The following is a 22,906-nucleotide window of genomic DNA, read 5'->3' on the forward strand; positions in this document are numbered from 1 at the left end:
AGTGCTTAGAAGTCAACTGATACATGTGAGACGGAGAGAGAAGAAAACAGGAATTGGGGTGGAGTTGGGAGGAAGTCATGGTCAAAAGCATAAAAAAAAGGATGGACATGGTACAGTGAGCAGAGAATCCTTCTGGGAGGGTAGCGTGACAGGTCTGGAGCATGAAATTCTCTGTTTATCTTCAGATCAGTGCACTGAAGTAAGCAAAATACCCTTACACCAATCTGCTAAGCTTCCTCAAGACTAACATAGAGGAAATGCTTCTAAAGTAAATTTCACCCCCTCAGCTTCTTCTGAGATGGCTGAACAGGCACATGATGGCTTCATGATGTGCAGGTTGGTCTGCTTGGACTGAAACAAATAAGTCTTCAGGCACAGGATGCTGATCAGCATAGTGATGCCTTTCAGTTACTGTCAACATGTGTTGACTAAGTGAAGTTGTGTCCTACTGATGGCATCTACATGTGCACTTTACTACAGAGGTGACTAATTAGCTCAGCAGTGAACTGTTGCTGTCTACACATATGACTGTATTAGGGCGCAGGAAACTAATGAATTCTGCTATAGGATCATACTATCTGGGACAAGAGAAATCCTACAGTGGAGTAGTTAAATGCATCGAAATGCACATGTAGACGGTGACTGGGGCTGGCTGGGCATGAGGGTGCTACAGTGCAGGAGTTGCCTGCCAGGCCATGAGGGCAGTGGCCACAAGGGCCATGAGTGCCTGCCTGCCACAAGGCAGTGCAGGAACTACTCTCATGCACCAGTCAGCCCCTCCATAGCAGGCTGACATCCTGGACCGCCTGCCAGATGGGGCTACTGTGCCCCAACTCAGTGTGCTGTGGTCCTGGACGCACATGCAAATGCAGCGCCCAGGAGCAATGAGCTGTGGTGCAAATGTCATGCTAATTGCTAATTAACTAATTGCACTTGTAGACGTACCCAGTATGTGGCCCCTTCAGACCCTCTCCCATTCCTGCAAGTTGAGTTTTCGCAGCTGTCGTGTATCAGGATAGATGCCAAGTGTTTGCAGCGTTCTGGCTGTTGAGATTGGAATCATCTAATCCTGTTTGTGATAGCAGAACTTGGGCATAGCGTCATTCACAGGTGATTTATTTGCATAGGGGTTGTTCAGACTCATTCATCTAATTTCTTCAAAGGTCAAGCTGTCCTGGAGCTAAGGATACCTGTAACTCTCATTTAAAGGAGCTCCTTTTCTTTTCCTTCTCTTCCAGTTGGACATGTGCATTCTCCTCATGGTCTTGGCAACTATCCAGTGTGTAAGCACAGCTCTGTGGTGAGCCTTCAAAAGTAGGGGAAGGCATGCTTTAGTTCAGGGGCTGGCAAAATATGGCCAGCCAGGCAATTTCATCCAGCCTAGGGGTATACACCAATTAATTGTACATTGCCCAGCCTGCATGTTTCACTCACACCCCTGCGCATGGGAGGGCCCCGGCCTCAGCCAGCATACACAATTTCCAGGCAAGGCTGCTGCTGCCATGGCTGCAACTGCTGGGGGACCTGCTGGGCTTCCCTGGCCTCTAGTGCCTCCTCCTCTTGTCCGTGCTGCAGCACTCACTCGGGGCAGCAGGTAGGGAAGCAGTGGTGGGTGGGGAGAAGCTGCAGCTGGGTGGGAATGTGGAACGTGGGGCTGAGCCTGTCAGGAGCGCAGAGCCCGGGGCCCCACCATACACACACGCTCCCCCCGCCAAGATTCAAGAATAAGACTTTATGTTGAACTATTATGCAATCACCTGTATATACACTATGTAAACACGCACAAATCAGGACAAAAATATTTTTGTAAATAAAATTAAAATGTGCATAGTAGATGTTTGACTTTTGGTATATGATTTGGTTTTTTTCTGGTTCCAAGATGGCAACCCACCCCTCCTAAAAGCAGTACTTCTAGGAGCAAGGGGAGGGACTTCTGATGGCAAAGATCACAGAGTTAGGTGCTGGATTTCTGGTTCCAAGATGGTGACTAGGGGGTGGGACACCTGTCAAGGGGTGGGGCTACCCTTGCGGCCCTGGACATCTCACCAAAACTCCTTAAGTGGTCCTCCAGCCAAAATAATTGCCCATCCCTGCTTTAGTTGAATCCTATGAAATTACAGCCCATGTTCACCAGAGAACCTCAATGTATGCACTTGTGTGTGAACTGTGACACAATCTAGTTCCAAAAAGAGAAAAAACTTCAGGACATTAGTTAATATTTGAATAGTCCAACAAGGGGAAGTACTTCAATAGTAGTAAGCCTCTGTAGCTACAATTGATAAGGTGAGTACACATTGTGTTGTTATTCTTGATGGAAGAGGCCTGCTCAAGTGCCCTAGCACCAAAGAAAAAAACCTGTGATAAGTGTCTGCAAAGAACTACTTGTGAGTCAGGAGTCATGATCTGAGTATCCCTATTTTAAGCATATGATCTCTCCCTACACATAACTCGGACTAATACTAACAGGACTTAATCACATGATGGGAGAATAGCTCCATAAATATGTGATCAACATTGTAATCTGAAACAGGCAGAGGGATTAAATGTTGATCTAATTCCGCGAACTCAATATACTGTGTCTTTACAAGATATACCAGATTTCATGGTGTATAAGTCCAGTTTTGAAGCCCAATTTTTAACTCTTAAAATTCAACCTCAATTTATACACTGTATCACCATCCCCTGTGAGTGGCATTGGGCTTAGTGCTTAGCTGGTGCGGCCCAAGCACCTGGTGCTCAGCTGGTGCAGCCCCATTCCCTGTGAGTGGTGCTGCTTGGACCATACCAGCCAAGTGCTGAGCCTGGCCCCATCTTCTGCGAGCAGTGTTGCTGAGCGCTGAGCCTGGTGTTGCTCACAGGGGATGGGGCTGGGCTTGGTGCTCAACAGCACCACTTGCAGCAGACAGGGCCAGGCTTAGCACTTGACTGGTGTGGCCCCATCCCTTGCAAGCGACGCTGGGCTCGGTGCTTGGCTGGTGTGGCCCAGGAAGTATTGCTCACAGGGGATGGGGCTGCACCAGCTGAGCACTGAGCCTGGCCCCATTCCCTGCGAGTGGTGCTGTGGCATGTGTCCATCCCCTGGGGGCCCAGACCACAGTGTGGGCGTGCAGGGGCTGGTGTAAGTCAACCCCGTATTTCTGATCCAAAAAGTGAAGTCAACTTATACACCGGATCTACGAAATTCCTAACTTTTTGGATCAGAAGAATGGGGTCGACTTATACACCATAAAATACAACCTATATGCCATAAAATATGATAAGTATTTAAATGGAAATAGCATGGCAAATATTTACAAGTTAGTTGTTTTCTTTCTTGGGACATTAAGTAACTTTCGTGTAGCTCACAGTTCCTTGCTGTGTTGAGATATTCTTGTTTGTTCTGGATGTTTCAACTCCTTATCTTTTAGTCTCTTACAGTTGTTTATTGAACTCTGGGTCAGTTTATTCAGGTTTAATGACTCCCTTCCACTGTATGTTTTCATTTCAGACAGAGGGAGTACTCAATTTGCTATTGTAGGTTTCTTTTAAGGGGTTGATCTTAGGTCACTGGTTGAACTGGGAGAGGAATGACATGGATATCTATATGATCTTCTTTTTTACATATGGTTCTTGTTTGTCCTTTGCATTCCTGTTTCTGTCTGGGTGAGGAGCTTTTAGTGAAGCTGAAAGAGGAACGTGTACATTTCCTGCAGGATACTGTCATTCTACCTTTGAGGCAACGTCTTCAATAAGGAAAATGAGGGGAAGTGGAGGAAAGAGAGCCTTTTGCTTTATCCACAAATCAGAGAAGGAAATGACCTGAGTACTATTCCTACCTCTGCCTCAGACTACAGCGTAAACTTTCAGCAATCACATAAAGTGGCTCCATTCTGTAACTTGGTTTCTTCATCTTTAAAACAACAGGATGCTTGCCTTCCTTCCAGTATGGTTGTGAGCTTTCATTAAAATTTACACAGTACCTTGAGCTCCCCTGTCATAGGATGCTGCAGAACCGCGAGCTGCTAGTATTAGCATGATTCACTTGGTGGCCATGACAGACTCTGAGTATTCAGTCCTCATTGTTGCAGTGTCCTATTCCTGAGTTGGAAGACAAGACATGCATTTATATTTAAAGGTAAAATTGTATAATTACTGAACATTATATAGCAAATATTTCATGATTATCAGAATGCTGGTCTAGTTACTAGGCAGATCTATCTGTCCAGCAATAACATTCAATATTCCAGTGGGGCAACATTGAGTTTTAAAAAGCCTGAGGTTTAAGTGTAGCTCCTGCACTCTTCTCATGCTTTCACAAAGACCTTTTTAAAAGGGCTCTGTGATAAAACTAATGCTGCAAAAAAAAATTAGGGGCATTGCAAGGAAACACATTATCTTCATGTACCCCAGAACATTAATTCATTAAACTTGTTGCTGAAAACTTTTGCTGTTTGGCAAAGATTTGAAATGTGAGCAGGAGCCTTACAATTGCACCTAATTGTGAGAGAATTGACAGATAGGGAATCATCATAACAAAGAGCTTCATTCCCTTAACAGTGTGACTTCCAATTTTTTCTTCTTCCCATTAGTAGCAGGCTATCCATTTAATCCTACTGGGATGCAGAGACAATTAGGTCTCTAATTGTCTCTAACATGGCCCCCTATAGAGGACCCCTATCCCTATTATGGGGGTCATGTACCTTTAAGGATGTAGGCTTAGAGCAGGAGCCACGCCTCCTTTTGGGGCTATATAAGAAGCCTTGCTAGAAGGCTTGGCAGATGCATAGGAGACAGTTTAGAAGTAGGAGATCTGCTAGGGGAGAAACGGTTAACTCAGGTAAGCTGTGTGGGTGAACCAGGCCTGGAAATATCATTGGTGAGGCAGGTGGTGGGCAATTAAAAGTAGGCCTTGATGGGAGGCAGTAAAACTATCTTCTGCATCAAAGGCTGCAGTTAGGCTGGACCTGCGGCACCCTGGGATGCAGGGAGAGAGAGCAAGAACAGCCGGGTTTGGCTGAGATGTAGGTGGCTGGGCCTGTGGATAGGACTTGGGGTGAGGGGGGTGCAACTAGGAGGTTAGCGGGGTGTAGGCACAGGCTACTGGAACAGAGAGGGGAGATCTGAGAGACCTAGTCTGAGATGTAAGCTGAGATCAGGAGCCAGGGGTCAGAAAACTAGCGCTGAGTTTCAGGGAAAATCTGAGATCAGGGTCCGGAAACCAAGCTGAGTCAGGATGCCAGGAAAAGCAGAGAGAGCAGAGCCAGTTCCCAGTTTCAGGGAAGATCTTGGATTAGAGTTGGGAAAAGCTAAAGCAGTCGGGAGAACCAGGGAGAGCTGTGAACACAGCTGTGGCTGCGTGACGGTGCTGTCTGAGGCTGTAGGTGTGTTTAGAAAGGGCAAGCGGTGCTTTCAGCAAACAAGCTGGCTGCAGAGAACTGGGTTAGCCATATTCCTCAAGGATCGGGGGCTCATGTGCTTGGCCCAGTCAAGCCTGCTTGATCAGAGACACTAGGGGCCACAGCGAGGGTGTCGTTGCAAGACTGCAATGTGTCTGTTATTGGAAAACAGGGCTGTACAACTGGTGGTCCACAGGCCATGTGTGGTCTGTGACAGGGTAAGCTGTGGCCCTGGGCTCCTGCCTAGCTGACACTTCCCTCATCACCCCCCAACATCGCTTCAGCTTAAGCGGCAGCCAGTAGCCACTCCAGGCTTCCCCTCTGCTTCCAGCATATGCTTCCTATCTCTGCTGCAGGGACCAGGGCGTCGGAGCATGGGCCTGAGAGCTGAGGGGGAGGTTTGGGGCATGGCGCAGCAGCTGGGGGCGGGGGGGCACTGGCATAAAGTGTAGTGGTACCCAAGTGGGAGCACAGTTTGGAGGGGGTGGGCCCTTCGTGCAACCTGCACAGAGTGTAGCCCTGCTGGTGAGGCTCCCAGCCACTTCCAACTTGGACAGTCCTTTTGTAAAGGGCAATATATGGAACAGAAGGCAATACACTAAAAAACCTGACCCTGAAGGAAACATTTCAGCTGCTGACTGGCAAGTATCCAAACTCTCTATGCTGCAAGGACATCCCTTTTTTCTATGTGAGTCAAAGTCTTGTACTTCCCTAATATTTGTACTTAAGCCAATCAAGGAACTATGAACCATAGTCTCATGATGCTTTTTTACAGATGTTAAGATAGCATTGTGAGTGCTGAATACCTTAAGCTTTAGTGTGATACTGAGTGCTGATGTTACTGATGCTCAGAACAGTCTCTTTTTTCCAAGGAATAATTAGTGCATGGAAATTTATTTATGGAGTTTGGAAAAGGGTAGCTGAAACAATAAGGGGTGGGTCGAAATTGGTGCGTAAAAAAACCAAACCAAAACAAACAAACAAACAAAAGTACGGCACCTCTGTTGTAGCCAGGTATTTTTGAGAGATCATTTATGCGATGCATCTAATGTGAAGTGACAGCTGTGACTGCTCTTCTGAGAGGCAATAAGCCTTTCTGTACAAGTGCTGACCCTGTCCTTTACTGGAACTAACTGATTGAGCTGGCCTCCCTGGAGCTCTGAGAACTGTCAATAATGAATCTCAAGTGTATCTTGTATATATTGACCAGATCAATATGTGGAGGGAATATTGATTGAATCAGGTCTTATTTAATCTTGTATCAGTCTGGCTGCCCTGAGTTATTTTCATAATTGGAGTGTTAGGAAACACTCTGGCTGGAAACATGCAGCATCTTCATCTATCCAAACTGAGCTCTGTTGTATCCAAACTTGTGCCCTGTTCTGTGGGGCACATACTAAATTGAGAATATTGACAGGTCCTAGCTGTCCATACTTGTGAATGCTTCAGTTTAGTATGTGACTTCGCGTTTCTACAGAGATGGGTGGGGAGCAAGAAGAATAATCATCCTGGGGTGGAGAAAAAAATTGTCGGAGGTTGGTGCTCAGTGCTAAACACGTTGCTGAACCTGGAAGCCACCATCTCCCCAGCTAATATGGAGACCAGCCAGCAGTCCTCATGTCCTAACTAGCTCATCTGGGGCTGAGCAGGCTACCAGCTGTTCTGACTAGCTGTCACCCCACATTTTAAGAACAGCCCAAAATGCTACACTCTGGCTACACAATGCCCTTCATTCTAGAAGCAGCTTCCAGACCCCGCATACATCCAGCCCTGTATCTCAATGCCACCTGGACCCTCTAGTACCTCCACTAGAGTATGGCCCCTGAGTCTTGGCGGTGCTCCATCTTGGTACGTCAAGGCCAACCATTGAGACTGACTGACTGCCCACACCTCGGTAGTAGTAATACTGAGCTCATGTGCACAGAGAGTGGCAACTTTCTTTATAGTTGCGATGCAGTTGGCTCAAAAGATGATTCCAGCTTTTAGATCATATGTTCCATGCACAATGCCTTTACTGTAACTGGGAAAGGAATTAAAAGCAGTACCATGAACAAATTGCACAATCATAAATCCAAGGAAGAATTAATCAGAATGGAAGAAGAGTATTTCTTCTTTTTTTTTTTTTTTTTAAAGAAAGAAACATTAAAGTTAAAGCTGTTGGGTTATCACTCTCTATAGACAGCATGATGTGACACTTATCTTGATTCTTAATTCCACTTCCTCATTAAAGTGGCCTAACTTATATTTCTAATTCTCTCACCAGCTCATGGAACCTATTGTTTTACCTTACTGCTTTTCAATGCGTTTCTAAAACTGGCAGGCAAGAGATGTCCACAAAAGACATGTAGAAATCCCATATTGACTTGTGTGGAATGAGTAGCTGCTGGAGCTAGGTGAACTTTTTCAAATGTTGTATGTATGTTTTATTTATTCCAATACTTCTAAAAAAATTAGAGCAAAATATTCTGGAAAATGTCTGATTTCTCCCACCCCCTTTGTTTATTTATTTTGGGTAGCTATAAGAATAACCTTGCAGTTGAGGCCTTGGCTGGGGATTTGAGATGTGGGTTAACTGCCTGGCTCTGGCACCAAATTCTTTTGTGACCTTGATGGTGTCACTTAATCTTCATCTCAGTCCCCAGCTCTAAAAAGGACATACCACTAATTCCTTATCTCGTGAGTCCTGCTGAGTTCAGGCACACAATATAGGAGTGAGGGGGATGCAGCTGCACTCCCTTAATCTGTGCAAGTGCATGGAGCTCCACCTGTGCAGGGAGCACAGAGCTTACGAGCCGGTCACTGCAGATGCTTGCTAGAGCCACTGGTTTTGCTCAGCTCTTTTTTGTTTACTTTTTCCTCTTGTTTCTTTTCTCCTGTTTAATCAAAACCAGGATATACAAGTTCAGAAGGGGACAGAATCGTATGAGGAAGGCCAAGCCCAAAGAGGAAGCATGAATATTGAAACCTAAATCAAAAATGGAGCTCAATTTGTCTGTCAGCAGTTTTGCGTGAAAAATGCCCTGGCATTTATCAATTATATGAAAGTCTGAGTATGACGCATGCACTAAGAACGAAATGCCACTTTCAACATATGATCTGGCTGGTGCTGTTTCCATTTTATTATTGCATTACAGTAGAATTCAGTGTGTTATATCTGTAAATGTAAATACATAGTGAGAGCAGTACTGCCAACCCTACATTGCAAAATACGGCAATAAGAAATGATTATTAAATAAAATTGTTGTTTGGCAGTTGCACCCCCACCTCCACCTTTGATTCCTGCTCCACCCAAAATTTAAAGTCAACTGCCTGGCAGTGGCATTAGCATGTCTATTCGGGCAGTGCTAAGTGAGTCATTAGACTTCATGGCTCGTTATAATTTACCTGATTCCTTCTAAACTTTTTATTCAACAGGTATTAATGGTCCTCTTTTTTTTTTTTTTTAATGGTCTTGATGTTCCACCAGTTAAGCTTCCTTTGTTTTGCAGTTCTGCTGGCTGTTGGCTGCTCCTGTTAATGTAGCTCCTATTTCACAGCCCTGCAGACTGTCTTTAACTCATTGCAATGAAACTATATTTATTTTTGCTTCAATCTTAAACTGAATAATACAGCCCTGCTCCCCTGATATATTAGTAAAGCTTCTAGTTTCTCTTTAATTGGAGAAAATGGGATGGGATGATGCACCTCACCATTTGCATCCCCCTCTTTAAAATTCTAGATCTACCCATGAATGGATCCAGCGTATGTTGTGATACAAGTCAGTTAAAGGTTAGTGCCTCAGCCGGTGTCACAGGAAAGTGTTCTCTGGCTTAAATAGGGAGATTGAGACACCACTGGATGCTGATGGCTTAAGGCGCAGGCAGAAGTGACAATTTTTGTGTGATCTGGCTCCTGAAACCACTCTACAACTGTGACCAAACACAAGCATACAGCTGCAGAGCACTTCAAAAGGGCCCAGTCCCACAAAAATCTGAATTCTCATTATTTGAAGCTGGGGGGCCCCCTCTGGCAGGGCTGGGGGTGGGAGGGGTAGGGGGCTGTTGGGGGGGGAGTGAGGGGCATGAATCAGGCCAGGGGGGAGGGGCCTTTCATTTTAATCACAGATTTTGGGGGTTTTATCAGAGAATTTGTGTTACTTGTTTTGCACCTAGCAGGCACTGATGAGCAGGCATCCAGGTTTTCCGTTTCTCATGGAAAAAACAGAGAAAAGCATGTATTTTCCCTTTTAACAGAGAAAAAGGTGGATTTTTCATTTTAATGGAGCTACCCATGGATTTTCCACTTTTGCAAAGAGTTCTCTGCAAGCTGGTCAAGCTCCAGCCTGCAAGAGCTTCTTGCAAAAAGGGTGGCAAACCCTAAGCCCTGTCCCAAGCAGGAGGAAGAGGAGGAAGGGGCAGGGCCTGAGACTGTCAGTCAGGGCTTGGGTCAGGCTCACTTTGCCTCCTGGAGCCTTTGAAGTAAGTGCGGATTACAGGGGGTTGGGGGCCCCCTCTGTCAGGGCTGGGGGGCTGCAGATCTGTGGGGCAGGGGCAGGTGACTGCCAGGGCTGGGGGCTGGGGAAGAGCCAGTGGGGAGGTGGGGGGCAGGGCAGGGGTGTATGGGTGGGGGCTGAGGGAGTGGGGAGGTGTCTCTGGGTAGCCCCACATGGAGGGCTGGCCTGGTCTGATGGCATGAGGACTGGGAGCTGTATGCCATCGGGCAGGGTGGGAAGCTGGACATAGAAGTATGGAGTTGTGCACCCTCAGGGCAGGCAGGCTCCGTGCCCCCATGTGTGGCTTCTTGCTGGAGTGCTAGAAGCCTCACACTGAGGCACAGAGCCTGCCCGGGCTGATGGCGCATGGCTTCTGGTCCACATGCCATCAGGCCAGGCCAGCCATCTCTGTGCCTCCATGTGGGGCTTCCAGTACCCCAGTGGGAAGCTGCCCATGGAGGCATGGAGCCCACCTGGCCCAATGGCACATAGCTCCTGCCTGCGCTGCTGTGATCAGCACATGCTGGCACAGAGCCAGTCTGGTTTGGTCTGAAGGCAGGTGTCAGCAGGTCGGGTCAGCTCTGTGCCAGCACATGCAGGCCCTGGGACTCAGCCAGAGGTGTGTGCCACTGGGGGCTCTTCCTGCCGTGGCCTAGGGACGGGAAGCTCTGACTATGGTTGCAGCTGCAGTTGTGGTTCCCGCTGTGGCTATAGTTTTGGCAGTGGCAATGCAGAATGCGGAAGTGGCCTCCACTTCCTCATTAAAGCAGTCCCTGCTGCAGAACTTGGCTGTCCCTTGCTGTAGGCCCCTGGACAGAGCAAAGAGAATAATGTTTCATGGATCTTGTTCCCTAATTCAGATCGCTGTGTGGAAATCTACAAAGGCCAGCCAGCTTCTAGATGCTTGAAAAGGCAATCTGATGGCATGACAACTTCTGCACACAATTTCAAGGAGTAGACCCAGGATTTCTTTCATATTCCTGTGTTCACTCCAAAAGGCATCTTGTGGGGCTGACTCAGAAACTGCTTAAATCATCACCTGCCTCTTCTTGCCTGTGTTCTTTCTCATATTGAGTTTAGAAAGCTTGATCTTTCTCTCCAGCTCAGTGTTTTCCCCCTTGTACTTTCAGAAGTCCAGGCTGCTGGTCCTTCTCCTACCATATTCTCAAGTCTGTGCTTGGACTCTTGGAGATCTGCCTGATTATTGATTTCCTTGCTGAGGTGCCTTCTTCTGAGGTTTTCCTTATTCACCGCCACCACCCTGTGCATAATGACCTTTCAGCCCTTAGATGTGGGAATGATCTGAGCCTCAAGCAGCTTTCCATATTTCTCTTGCCAGATGAAGAAGGCTCTGCTGATGTTGTTGTCAGTGGGGATAAGCACCTGGAGAAACTTGCTAGCACCTGCTTCCTGCTCCATATGGATACTTGTTCCCTCACCCAGGGGCAGAATGGGCTCAAGCTGCCAGACCTGGGACTGCAGGTTTGGCAGCTTGTTGTCTTCAGTGTTTGGGACTAGACAGGGAGGAAAGACAATCAGGGCTGCATTTCTGGGGAGCAAAGCACTCTGAAGCCCCCTTCTGCCCCATTCTTCATCAATATTTCCCTCTCCCAATCCCAGTCTCCAAGCTGCCCAGATCTACCCAGAGCCAGGACAAAGCATCCCAGGGGAGTTTCCCTTGTTCTGCGTAGGGCCAAGTCTGAGGGGTCATTGTCCTACAGGTCTGAACTGGGCTGGGAATCTTCAGATCCAACCCTGTGGTGATCTAGGAGGCCCAAAGGGTCCAGTGATGATTGCCATCAGGATAATCATGACCCCTCAGGGGTTCCTGTCTTATATATGATGCAAGGCCAGAGGGTACCACTGTAGCTCCTGGACTGGTTTTGCTTTGAGCACCAGGGATCTGCCAAGGGGCTCCAAGTGGCTCTATCATCATCCATGGCAAGGTCCAGCAGACAGCAGGTGCCTAGAAATGCCCCAGACCTCCCCACTCCTTGCCCCTCACAACCTCTGGAGGGGCCCTTGCCATCCCCACCATTGGCATCAGGTCCTGGTGACTGCTTGAGCTGGTCATGTGCTGTTTTCCTTGGATAGGCAGACTCTGGCTTCTTTTGCTCTTTCTGCTGGGGCAGCCGGTGGTATGGGGTTGCTGGATGCTTAATGTGCTTTACCTATTATACTGCAGGGCAGCCAGAGGGCCCCTCACTTGGAGACTTCAGCCTCTTAGTGAGTGACAGAAATTGCTCCTGCTTTTCATCAGGCCAGGTGTCCTGAACAGAGAAAAAATAGTCAGAGAGGGGTTCAGTATAGCATATTTTTCCCTCTTGCTTTCTTTTCCTCTTCTGGTTCTAGGTTCAATTTGGGGATTTTTGGTTATAGGTTGAAGGGCTGCTTAGGACAGGCTGAGTAGCTTCATAGAGGGGCATAGAAGAGTTTACAAAGGATTCAGGTTCCTCTGCTCTCAGTCCCTGCTTTGAAGGATCATTTTACATTCTCTCAGATTTTGCTCTAAAATGCTCATTGCCTAAACTATACAACAGCCTGCCTTTGGTCAAGGGGATAGAGTCCTCTCTTTGATGCCTCCTCTGATTTTGCTGCACCCATGTAGAAGTTCAAACCTATGAAAATGCCCTCTCCTCAGAATTTCTCTGCCAGAGAAAATCATCCCCAGCCTTTCCCCAAAGCAAATAGAACAGCTGCAGAAGGACACCAGTTCATAAAGGTGTCACAATGGGACCCTCATGTCATCAAATATATTACATTAGCATGTTTTATATCTCCTGTAGCAACCAGTAACAACAATTAATCACATTACTGATCATTGTGAAAACATTATCGTTAAGCAATCATCATTTAAATTATTACCTATTACATCCAGCTGTTTGTGCTACTAAACGTGAATTGGGATGCTAGGAGAAGGACTTGTTTTAGAATGCCTTTGCCTGGAGGGAGAGTGGACAAGCCAGGTGTGGGCTCAGCGCTTGTGGGTCACTGCTCTCAATTCTGTAGCTGGTCCAATAAGAGTTGACCTTCTTACCCATTACAAGCCTTCCCAGCCATATAGCCAGTAACAAACAGGATTTCTTCCACACTCCCATCTTTATGTGAAGAGGCATTGTGGTGCTTATTGGGATCTTCCTAACCAACAACCGTCCAGTGTGTTTGTCTGTCTAAGCAGCTCTACAGATGAGATGACCAGTGGTAATTGTGACTGGACATAGACTACATCCTCTTCCAGATAAAACTCCAGGTTGGCTTACCATTCCTTATTTCCAATGATAGTTTACATGGACTCAGAAAGATTTGTCAGTGTCTGTGAGGCAAGACAAAGGAAACAGAGGGGCAAATGCACACAACTGGTAATGGCCCTTCTCTTTGAGAGACCCACATCTCGCACCTCCCAGGAAGGGTCCCTAACCACCTAGTTAAATCACATTCTGAGAAGGGTCTTCATGCGACAATTAACTATTACTGCAGCAGGGGCTGTCCCACCTTCCAAGTGAATGCCCGAGCCACTGGGCTATATATATGCCCTCATTCCTCTTTTCAGGCTCAATGAATATTTGAGAGAGGTGGAAGATATAGATCCCAGACTGCAGACTTAAGAACTGAACCTGGGTCTCCATCATTTGGGCAGGTCCCCTACTACCATGAACATTTTTATGAATGTAGTCCTTTGCCTTAATTAGAAGTTTCCCAAAGTCACAGGTTTAATAAATGCTACAACAGTTCATAGTGAGTTGTCCACTTTTTTCAGTTGCAGTTTAAATTGGTTGGTGAATTCAACCCAAACTTGTGCATAGTTTCATTCAGCCCCAAAACTGGATTTTTTGAGAATTTACTTTTCAGTCACAAAGTTTTCCCAGCTCTATTCCCGAAACATGGCTTCTGAAGGAACAGCAGGAAGCAGGAATGTCTCCATGCAGTGTCAGGACTACAACCGGGATATGGGCAGTTGTGGCTTGACTTTATGAGATATGGCTGGTTGCTAAACTAAAGCCTTGAGTCAAGGAGCCACCTGTCAGAAGACAGGGGTTGGGTCTGGACTGAAGTCAGAAGTAAAAGGGCCAGGAGCTGTCAAGTCTGGAAGAAACACATCAGTAGGCAGGAACCAGGACACTTGAAAGAAGGAGCTGGAAGTCCAAAGCTAGCCCAAGAGGCAGCTATCCTGATAAATAGTGTCCTGGGTACTGAAAGAGCTGCTGGCTGCAAGCAGACAATAATGTCCACGGTTGTAACTTGGGCCAGCTAAAAGTAGTTAGGCCACTCAGACAGGCCTACTTAGGTAACCAGGGCCAGCTGGGGATAATTTAGCCTGCCTGCTGCCCTGACTCTTAACACAGTGACATGATCTGTGATACAGCCTTCTCTCCCCACTGCAACTTGTCCTGAATTTGAAAAGAATTAGAAGGAAACTTCTTTATGGTAAGAGGGACCCTGTAACAACAGAGTTAGTGCATCTATATGAGATGCTTAATACCCATTGGACTAATTCTACTGCTCATTAGCATGGCTGGTAAAAACCATGCTGATGAGCAATAGATTAGTCCAATGGACATTAAGCAGCACCTAAAAAGATTTCATCTGCACTAATGCACAGTAGCGCCAGTTACAGCGCATTAAGTTAGTACCTGTTATTACGCCACATTAGTGAATGTGCAGATGCACCCAGTGCCTGATCAGTAAGTCTTGCCCAATCTTGTTTCATATTTTCTATTTTTGTAGAAGGCCTGCTGAGGAAGCCCAAAAACCCAACCAGAGTAGTAAACTGTTCTGTGACTGAGGTTAATTAAATTCCTTCATCTGTCTGTCTTGTATAACTTCCTATTTTGGATGCTTAGTTGGTAGGAAGAAGCTGTGGGCTGGAATATTGTTCTTCCATGGGGGCAGGGAGCAAGAACAGACTGATGGATTCTGCCGTCTTAAGGTCCCTACCTGCTTTGTTTGAGGGGAAAGTTTTCTTGAGTGAGGGCGTGAGGCTTGGTCTGAACTCAAAGAAGAGACAAAGAGGGCTGCTACTGACCCCAAGGAACTGGAGACAGTACTTGTGCTTTCCCCTACCAGAATATTCAGACTCTAGTTGTTGCTCAGGGCCAGATTTACAAAAGCATTTAGGCTCCTAAAATTATAGATAACCTAAAGGGATTTATAGAAGTGCCCAATTGGCTAGGGACAGAAGTTATACATAAACCAGTTTAAATGATCAGCAGGGATCTGGGTTATCCATTTCCCACAGAAAAATGGAAAAAAAATGTAGATTTCCCCATTTACCCAAGGAAAACACAGATTTCTCATTTTAATGGAGAAACCCATGGATTTTTCAGTTCTCCGAAGAGCTCTCTGCAGGCTGGCAGAGTTCCAGCCAGCAGGGGGCAAGGAGGGCAGTCGGGCAGGGGCACCATGCGCATGTATATACACATGGCCCTAGGCAGCCTGTTCAGCAGCTCCTGCAGGTAAGTGGGGAGGAGGGGATTGAGGCCCCCCTAGGGCTGGGGCTGGGGCTGCTGCTGCTGCTGCCCAGCTGGGTGGTGCATGGGGCTTGGGGCCTGGGACCACAATAAGTGGCCACAGGGCCCTGGTGGGGAGCAGGATGGGGATGCAGATGGCTCATCCAGGGGGAAGGGGGTGGCTCCCTGCCACTGTGCACACTCCCAGGGGGCAGGGGAAGGAATTTGTGCCCCCCAGATTTGTGTTCAGGGTGGGGGTAGATGCAAGTTGCCTGCTGAGGCCTTGGGCTTTCTACCCGCTGCTCTCCCCCAGGGTCTCCACAGCTCAGTGGGTGTAACCCGGTGCTGCAGGGCACAGCAGGGCTGCGCAGGGAAGCTGCTTGCCACTGTGAGCTTCCTGCTGCCTTGTCAAGGCATCCCCTGCACACGTGGCAGCAGTAGGGGTGGGGGCTTGGGGTTGTGACTCTTATGGGTAGGGGGAGCATCACCAGGGCAGCACAGATCTCACAGCAGCAACAAGCTTCCCTGCATGGCTCTGCTATTCCTTGCAGTGCCACGTCACACCCGCTGGACTGCAGAGGCCCCCAGGGAGGGCAGCAGGGCAGGAGCCTGAGCCCACGGCAGGCAGCCTGTGCCCATTCTCATCCCGTGCATAGATCTGGGGGGGGGCATGGCTCCCCCCTGACTCCCTGTGAGTGTGCATAGCGGAAGGGGGCTTCAGACAGGCAATGGGGGGAGAAGCTGGGCTCTGCTTTGTTGCAGCAGCCACTGCCTTCTGCTGGGGGCAGGGGGCTGCGGTCCCAGGTCCATGGCCCCATAGCCCTGGCAGCTGGGAGGCCCCTCTGGCAGGGCTGGGGGGCAGGGGGCGCCAGCAAGGCTCCAGGGGCTGCCAGGGGGAGTGAGGGTCACCAGCAGGGCTAGGAGGATTGTAGAGTTGGAGTGAGGGGCATGATCAGGGCCAGGGGGCTGTGGGGGGAGTGAGGGGCCTTTCATTTTAGTCACAGATTTGGGGGTTTTGATCAGAGAACTTGAGATTTATTTATTTATTTATCATGGAAAAACAAGGATCCTTGGTGATCAGAAACTGGTTTAAACCTGTAACAGAACAGAAGTTCAGTGCATGTAAACCTGTTTAAAAATGGCTGAAGCTAGTTTAAGATAAACCTGGTTGAATGTAGTATCAGACTTAACTGGTTTAGGTCAAACTGGTTTATGAAATTTCTGTCCCAGACCCCTTCCTGTTTCAAGTTAAATTACAGTCCCCCAGCATCCCAAGATGCTTTGCAGCCCTGGGCTGTGCTATGCTGTCTGCTCCAGAGAGCAGGGCTGGCCCTGCCCCTCTCCCACCTCACTGCTCCAGCTAGGGAGCAAACCTAGCTGGGTTTGCCTGTGGGGGGGAGCAGACACAGCTCCTTCCAGACTTTTCCCTGCTGGAGTGGAGGGAGCAGGGAGTGTGGGCAGGCAGGCTGAGGTGGAGGCGGGGTTTAAACCCCCTTTCCCACTGGCATGGGACCCCAGCTGGGGTCTGCTTGGCAGGGGGCCAGCAGAATCCACCTCCTCCTGCCTCTGGCAGAGACTGAGGCAAATGGTTGATAAGGGGAGGGGGTGGGTGGGATGCTTCCCCTCAGCTCCCTCAGGCAATGGGGGATGGGAAAGAGGCTGGGGAACTAGGGCTGGAGGGACTGGTCCCCTGTCACCTCTGAGCACAGGGCCAAGCCCTGCAGGACCAGATTGAGAGGTAGGAGGTGTTGGCAAAGACCTGGCACAGTCATCACATGCATGTCCTGCAGATAGAGCTAAGGGAACAGGAGAGGGGCCCAGACTGCTTGGGCTGGTGTGACCAAAGAAAGCAGAGAACTACATTTACATTATAAAGCAGAATCTGTAAAAGGTGGGAAATGGGAATACCTAAGCAGAGACAAAAGACAGTGAATGCACGAGAGTCCTGGCAAAGGTGCTACAGGTGACAAGCATACTCATGTCAAGGCACCCAAGGCGCAGAAGGGATGCAAGTGCACCTGTAAAAACCCAAGTAAAGATGGGGCCTGTGGGATCTTCACTCCAGCATCTAAGACCATCTGATTCCCCAAGAAGGACTTCCTGAATCCCTGGCTGTAAGGAGCCACTCTGCTCCCAGGATTACGTAAGACTTGCACAAGGCTTTCTCTTTTCTTTTCGGCTTGTTATATTCCATTTTAAGTTAGACTAAGTCATGTGTGCTCTTACTGTGTTTTACTGGGCTGTATCTCAGCTTAGGTGAAGACTTTTGGTTGTTCTTTGTGTGCTTGAGGCTGCAAATTGCTGTGTTCAATATGTGCTCGCTTCAGAGAGAGGACTATTCTTGTTCAAGCTTTTATAAGTTCAATGTGACTACCTTTTTCTTTACCCACCCCCTCCTCAGCCTGGCAGGGGCTTCTCTCCCCTCTCCCTTAAGTGGGGAGCAGGGTGGGGGGCAGAAACGGGGCAGGCACTACCCCACCCCACGCCTGCGCCCCACCCAGGCAGCCCTGGGCAGGAGTCCTGTATGGGCCAGGGAAGGGATTTAAACACCTATCCTGCAGCATTCTAGCCCCAGGCTGGGGCCTGGCCACATCCACTCTGCTTGAGCAGGGAGTTGGGAAAAGCCTTGGAGCTTCAGTTCTTTCCCTTTGGCAGTGGCTGGCAGGCGTGCTCTAGCACCCCCCAACTTCTGGCCTGAGTCACTGCTGCATGTGGCTGTATTTCCTGAATCAAAAGTGAATATCTGTTCACTTGGTTCTCAGTTTAATCTCTGCAGTTTAGACTAATCTGCAAAGACTGAATCGATTCCGCTTCAGGCTTTTTGACCGTCTGTACTTAGCCACTGAGTTCTGTGCACTGCCAGCCCACCCGATGCATTCCAAATCATGAGCCAGATGCCTCAAATTCATGAGATTAGCTTTTATATCAGTTTTATTAACTCTTAAATATGTGTGTGGAGGGTGATTTGTCTTCAAATATTTGAAGGATTGCTGTAAAAAGGATGGAAAGCACCTTTTTTCTCTTGCTGCAGAGAGTAGGACATGGACAAATAGCTTGAAGTTGCAGCAAAGCAAGTTTAGGTTGAATATCAGGAAAAATTTCTTCACTGTTACAATAGTGAGGCAATGGAACAGGCTGTCTAAGGAAGCTGTGGACTTCCCATCGCTGGAGGTGTTCAAGAAGAAGTTGAGCAGCCATTCGTTGGGGGTAATCTAGGCATAACTATGTCTGTATTCTACTATGGGCATTTCCCATGCTTCTGGGCTTTGCTGGTTGACCACTTCCCCTCTTTCTACTATATGTGCCAGGGTGTTTTAAAGCCTTCTTCAGAGGCACTGGGGGATGGCTGCAGCTAAGGCTGTGGATTTTGACTGGTGTGTGCCAGCGTTCCTGCTGAGACTAAAACTAGAGGTTCCTGACTAGATGGTTTTGTGCCTTCACTCAGGGTCAGATGGATCACCATATTGGTCAGATGGTGGGGGTGTTTGCCTTCCTTTGTAGTGGGGAGGTGTGGCCCTTTCTGGGATCTCTTGAGCATATATTGACAACCTGTTATAGAACCTTATATTGACGGCCATGGTTCCCCTACTTGACTGGTGACAGGTTAGGGTGTTATGTCTTGTGTTGTGCTGTGTCATGGTTAATGGTAGTTTTACAAAGAGTTTAGATTATGGATTGTATAGGATGGTTTAGATAGGGATGACCCTGCCTCAGGCAGGGGGGTTGCACTAGATCAGTGTTTCTCAGCCTGTGGTGCGTGTACACATGGGCAGGGGGTATGCAGGTGCTGTGTTTTGAGTTTGGCCTGTCCCCACGCCCAGTGGGTTGGAGGCATCTTTGCCTGTTCGGGCCGGAAGTTCTGGCTGCCACCCCTCCTGCCGTGTCCGGTGTGCTGGGGCTTTCACTGCCTGGCGGCAGTGTGCCAGGGGACAGCGAGGGGGGGTCCCTCACAGGCTGCTTCACCCTGGGCCGTGGTCCGTGAGGAAGAAGTGGGACTCGGCTTGCAGCAGTGAAACTGGAAGCGCCATGGTGGGACTTGCGATTTCACTTTTGCTGCGTCGATCAGCAGGTGGTACATAAGCTACCAAAAGTTGAGAACCACTGGACTAGATGACCTTGGGAGGTCCCTTCCAGCCCTACTTCTTTGATGCTTTGATTCCTCTGCAGTTGTAGATGAAAGGTTCTGTTTCTGGAGTGCATATATGCTTGAAGGGAGCAAATACAGATGCAGAAATGTCTGTCCCCTGCTGGCCTTCTGCCAGGGTAGTGATCTGCTATGGGTTCCTCTCCTTTGAGTCCCTCGAGCACTATTTCAGACTCCTCCTGCTTCTCGCATTACAAATCCGCACGATCACAAGGGTCATCAGAAAGCTTAGCAACACTCTGCCCAACTGTCATGCCCCTCAATGGGTTTCTTCTCTTGCAGTGTTGCTTAGTATTTATATAACTTGATTATAATATTCATGTATTGATTGTCTATTCTCCCTCTTTTTTAACACTAAAATGGCAACCCTGTTTCCTCCCTCCCTCCCTGCCTGAACTCTGTAACAAGTGACTCCTTGCCCAAGCAAGGGTAAAGCTTTCCTGTCTAAATAGGAAAACCCCTTCTCAGACTGGGGTCAGAAGCTGCAAAAAGACCATCTGAAATCTCTGACTCTAGAACGTGGGTCAGGTATTATCCAGTCCACTCTCATGCCCTCCTCTTGCGGCTGACTTACTGTGCCCTGCATTTAATAGCCGTTTAATTAAATGAATAAAGAGCCCTGGGAAAGCGTGTCTTACTGGAAGCAAAGAGTCCAGACTAGAAGACAGGAGCCTCTCCCGTCTGTAAGTCTTGGTGTTGCCAGCCTTCTCATTAATAGGCATTAAAGGCTGATGGTGGTCTCCTCAGCCTGCTCCTCTTCTGAAGCAGCTGGAGGAAGCTTTGCATGAGATCTTTTGGGGCACATGCCTAGACAAGGTATCTGCTATGCAACTTGGGTGTGCTGTTTATCAGGCAAATGAACACTCTTTCCTGACAGTGTTTTTTTTTTCTCCTTTGTTTAGACCATCACATCCCATAACTCAATCTGGAGCCAAACTGCAACCTCAGATTTGAGTCCTTTGAATCTCCCTTTGAAACTTGCTGTTACTGATTCTGGGCCAGCTTCCAAGTGAGAACAAATCAACTTCCTGTTCTGGATGTAAGCAAAATTTCTTAAGCATCCTTATGTAGTTGCCTAGTTTTAGGTAAGCCTGTGACTTAAATTCTAACCTACCAGTAACCCAGATCTAAGTAAAATCATGGCTCTTTAACTCCTATTCATACAGCCCCAGAAATGACAGGATAAAGCCTTCCTATAGGTACCTTAGTGGGAAGGAGGTGTTAAATGGTCCCTTCCTTCTCATGTCCTTGTCCTTGTCCTTGTGACAAGTTACTTAGCAGAAATCACAGATTCATTGAAATCTGGCTTGGCCACTCCATGAGCACCTCTGCTGTCGCCTCAGACTTGCAACCTCTGGGTTGTCAATCCAGCACCTTAGCACCCACACCACCCTAGCCCCCATGTGAAGTAGTAAGACCCCATGATAAAATCCCTGCCGAAATGAACAAAGCTATTGCTTTAAATGTTGAATGTTTAAATATGAATGTTGTACAATTTGAAAGGAGGTGGACATTCTAAAAAAAAAGAAAAAAAAAAAAAGAAAATTTGCTGCTGGAGGGTCATTCAGCTGACTTCCTGAAGTCAGAAAGCCACAGAACTATTAACAAGCTCCCAACATCTATTACATAATAATGTCTAATTTATTACATTTACATTTTATTGCCTGTTGGAGCATTGTTAACTCTCAGTTGTAGTCTTGAAGATACAGACACTGGTTTCATTATGTGTGTTTATAGCCAATAGCGAAACAATTATTTGCTATAAAATGGATGTACCAGGGTTCCGTGTAAATACCATTGTGTGGATCCAGAACGAGTGCAGTGATGATTATTTATTACAGTAGTGTCTAGGGGCCTTGTTTGAGACTTGTTCTGGGCACTGTACAAACCACAGTGAGATGGTTCATGCCCCAAGCAGCTTACTGTCAAAAGAGACAAGACAAATGATGAGAGGAGAAACAGGCAGGAAGAGATCACAAGTGAGGTTAGGAAAGAGCAGAGCTAAGGTGTCTTGGATTCCTGTTCATTAGATCATGCCCCTTCTTACTATACTTGTGATTTTTTGCCCCTTGGAGTTTGCTATGCTTTGTGTGTTGAATAGATGCCTACTGTAATGGGTAGAAAGAGCTTGTCGCTTGTACAGATTTATTGGATAGAACTTAAAGCAATTTCTTTTTATAACTATACCTATTCTCGGTTGCCAGTGTTATTGCAGGTTGAGTCCACTGAGACTCCTAGTTCTTAAGACTGTGTGTTTTTTGTTTTTTTGTTTTTTAAACTAACAAGCTCATGCTGTGTCTTGATGATATTGTCTTGAAAGGCAATAAGGGCCAAATGTTCAGCACAGCTTTAACCAGGCCTTCATTTTTGCAGAATGCATTTTCATGCCAGCAGCTGCGTGTGCCTGACAGTGTCTAGGAATCTGGGGCTTAGGTCTCCATGGTGATCTAATGTGCGCCTGTACGTTTCTGCAGTCCTCAGTGTCAGGTCATCTAGTCTTAAAAACACTCTAACAATAAAAAGTACATGTAACTTAAATCTGTGCCTAGATCTGTTGTTTCTGAGGGACTAATGTCAAAAGCACAAAAACCAGTCCAACTGGTAATAATTATCACTCCAAGAAGTCACTGCAAAAGGCCAAGTACTCTTGGAGATTTGAAGTCGCATCTGATTCATAGATGTGGTCCTTTCAAGTCAAGGTAGAAGGGCTATGCGATAAGACTGATACTGCCACTGCTAAGGCTGCGGTTAAGTGGAGGTCCTTGGTAATTCCAACATTAGTTAACGTGGGTGTGTGAGAAATAGTGATACAAATTGTCTGTGTGTGCACTCACAAGTGTAACTGAAACATCGGTGATAAAGTAAGGGTTTTGCAATGCCAAATACAAAACACACAGAAACCAGCAGCACCTACTGTGGGATACCTGGTACCAAACGTTCCTCAGTGAACAAAAATGTATTAGGAAAAGCCAAGTTTATCCTTTTACTATAATAACAAAGACAATAACAATTGAACAGCAAATGACAAATGAAAGCCTTATGAAGAAAAACACATTAAAAACATTTTTTTTTTTACATATATACATTATATTGCTCCTTCATAGCACCTAAACTGCAAACCAGCTTCACCATCCCAGATATTCCTCGTACTCCTCCTCTGGTACCTCTGGATGGGTCTAACATGCTTGTGTCACTTCTTTCTCCCATCTAGTGCTCGGAGTAGCACATATGCCTCCCTGGGTCTCTACCAGTAGGAGCCAGAGTTCACCCAGCCCTGGTCAGTCAGTGTTTCCAGACAGTTGCAGTCTCCTAGATCCTGCCACTGTTCACAGACAGTTCCCATAGAACTGATCCCTCTGCGCTCAACTCCATGCACCTACCAGCCTGGTTGATCCTGGGGAGTTTCTTTGTTTTCATCTCCCTTTGACCTCAGCATTACTTCCATTGTGGCTGCCAGCCACCACCATTT

General features: G+C 47.4%; 2 long non-coding RNA genes across 3 annotated transcripts; both read left to right on the forward strand.

Moving 5' to 3' along the window:
• Positions 1-4,764: 4,764 nt before the first annotated feature.
• Positions 4,765-9,358, forward strand: LOC109285297 (uncharacterized). Of its 2 annotated transcripts, XR_002093010.2 has the most exons (4): positions 4,769-4,816; positions 5,946-6,063; positions 7,639-7,787; positions 8,267-9,358. It is a non-coding gene; the product is annotated as an uncharacterized LOC109285297 (long non-coding RNA). The 2 variants fall into 2 exon arrangements; XR_009461166.1 differs by lacking the exon at positions 5,946-6,063 and having other exon boundaries at positions 4,765-4,816.
• A 3,160-nt stretch (positions 9,359-12,518) lies between these two features.
• Positions 12,519-22,149, forward strand: LOC109285296 (uncharacterized). Its single transcript, XR_009461167.1, has 3 exons — positions 12,519-13,096; positions 20,340-20,476; positions 21,811-22,149. It is a non-coding gene; the product is annotated as an uncharacterized LOC109285296 (long non-coding RNA).
• Positions 22,150-22,906: the final 757 nt, after the last annotated feature.

Source organism: Alligator mississippiensis, chromosome 3, assembly GCF_030867095.1.
Source record: "Alligator mississippiensis isolate rAllMis1 chromosome 3, rAllMis1, whole genome shotgun sequence".
NCBI lineage: Eukaryota > Metazoa > Chordata > Crocodylia > Alligatoridae > Alligator > Alligator mississippiensis.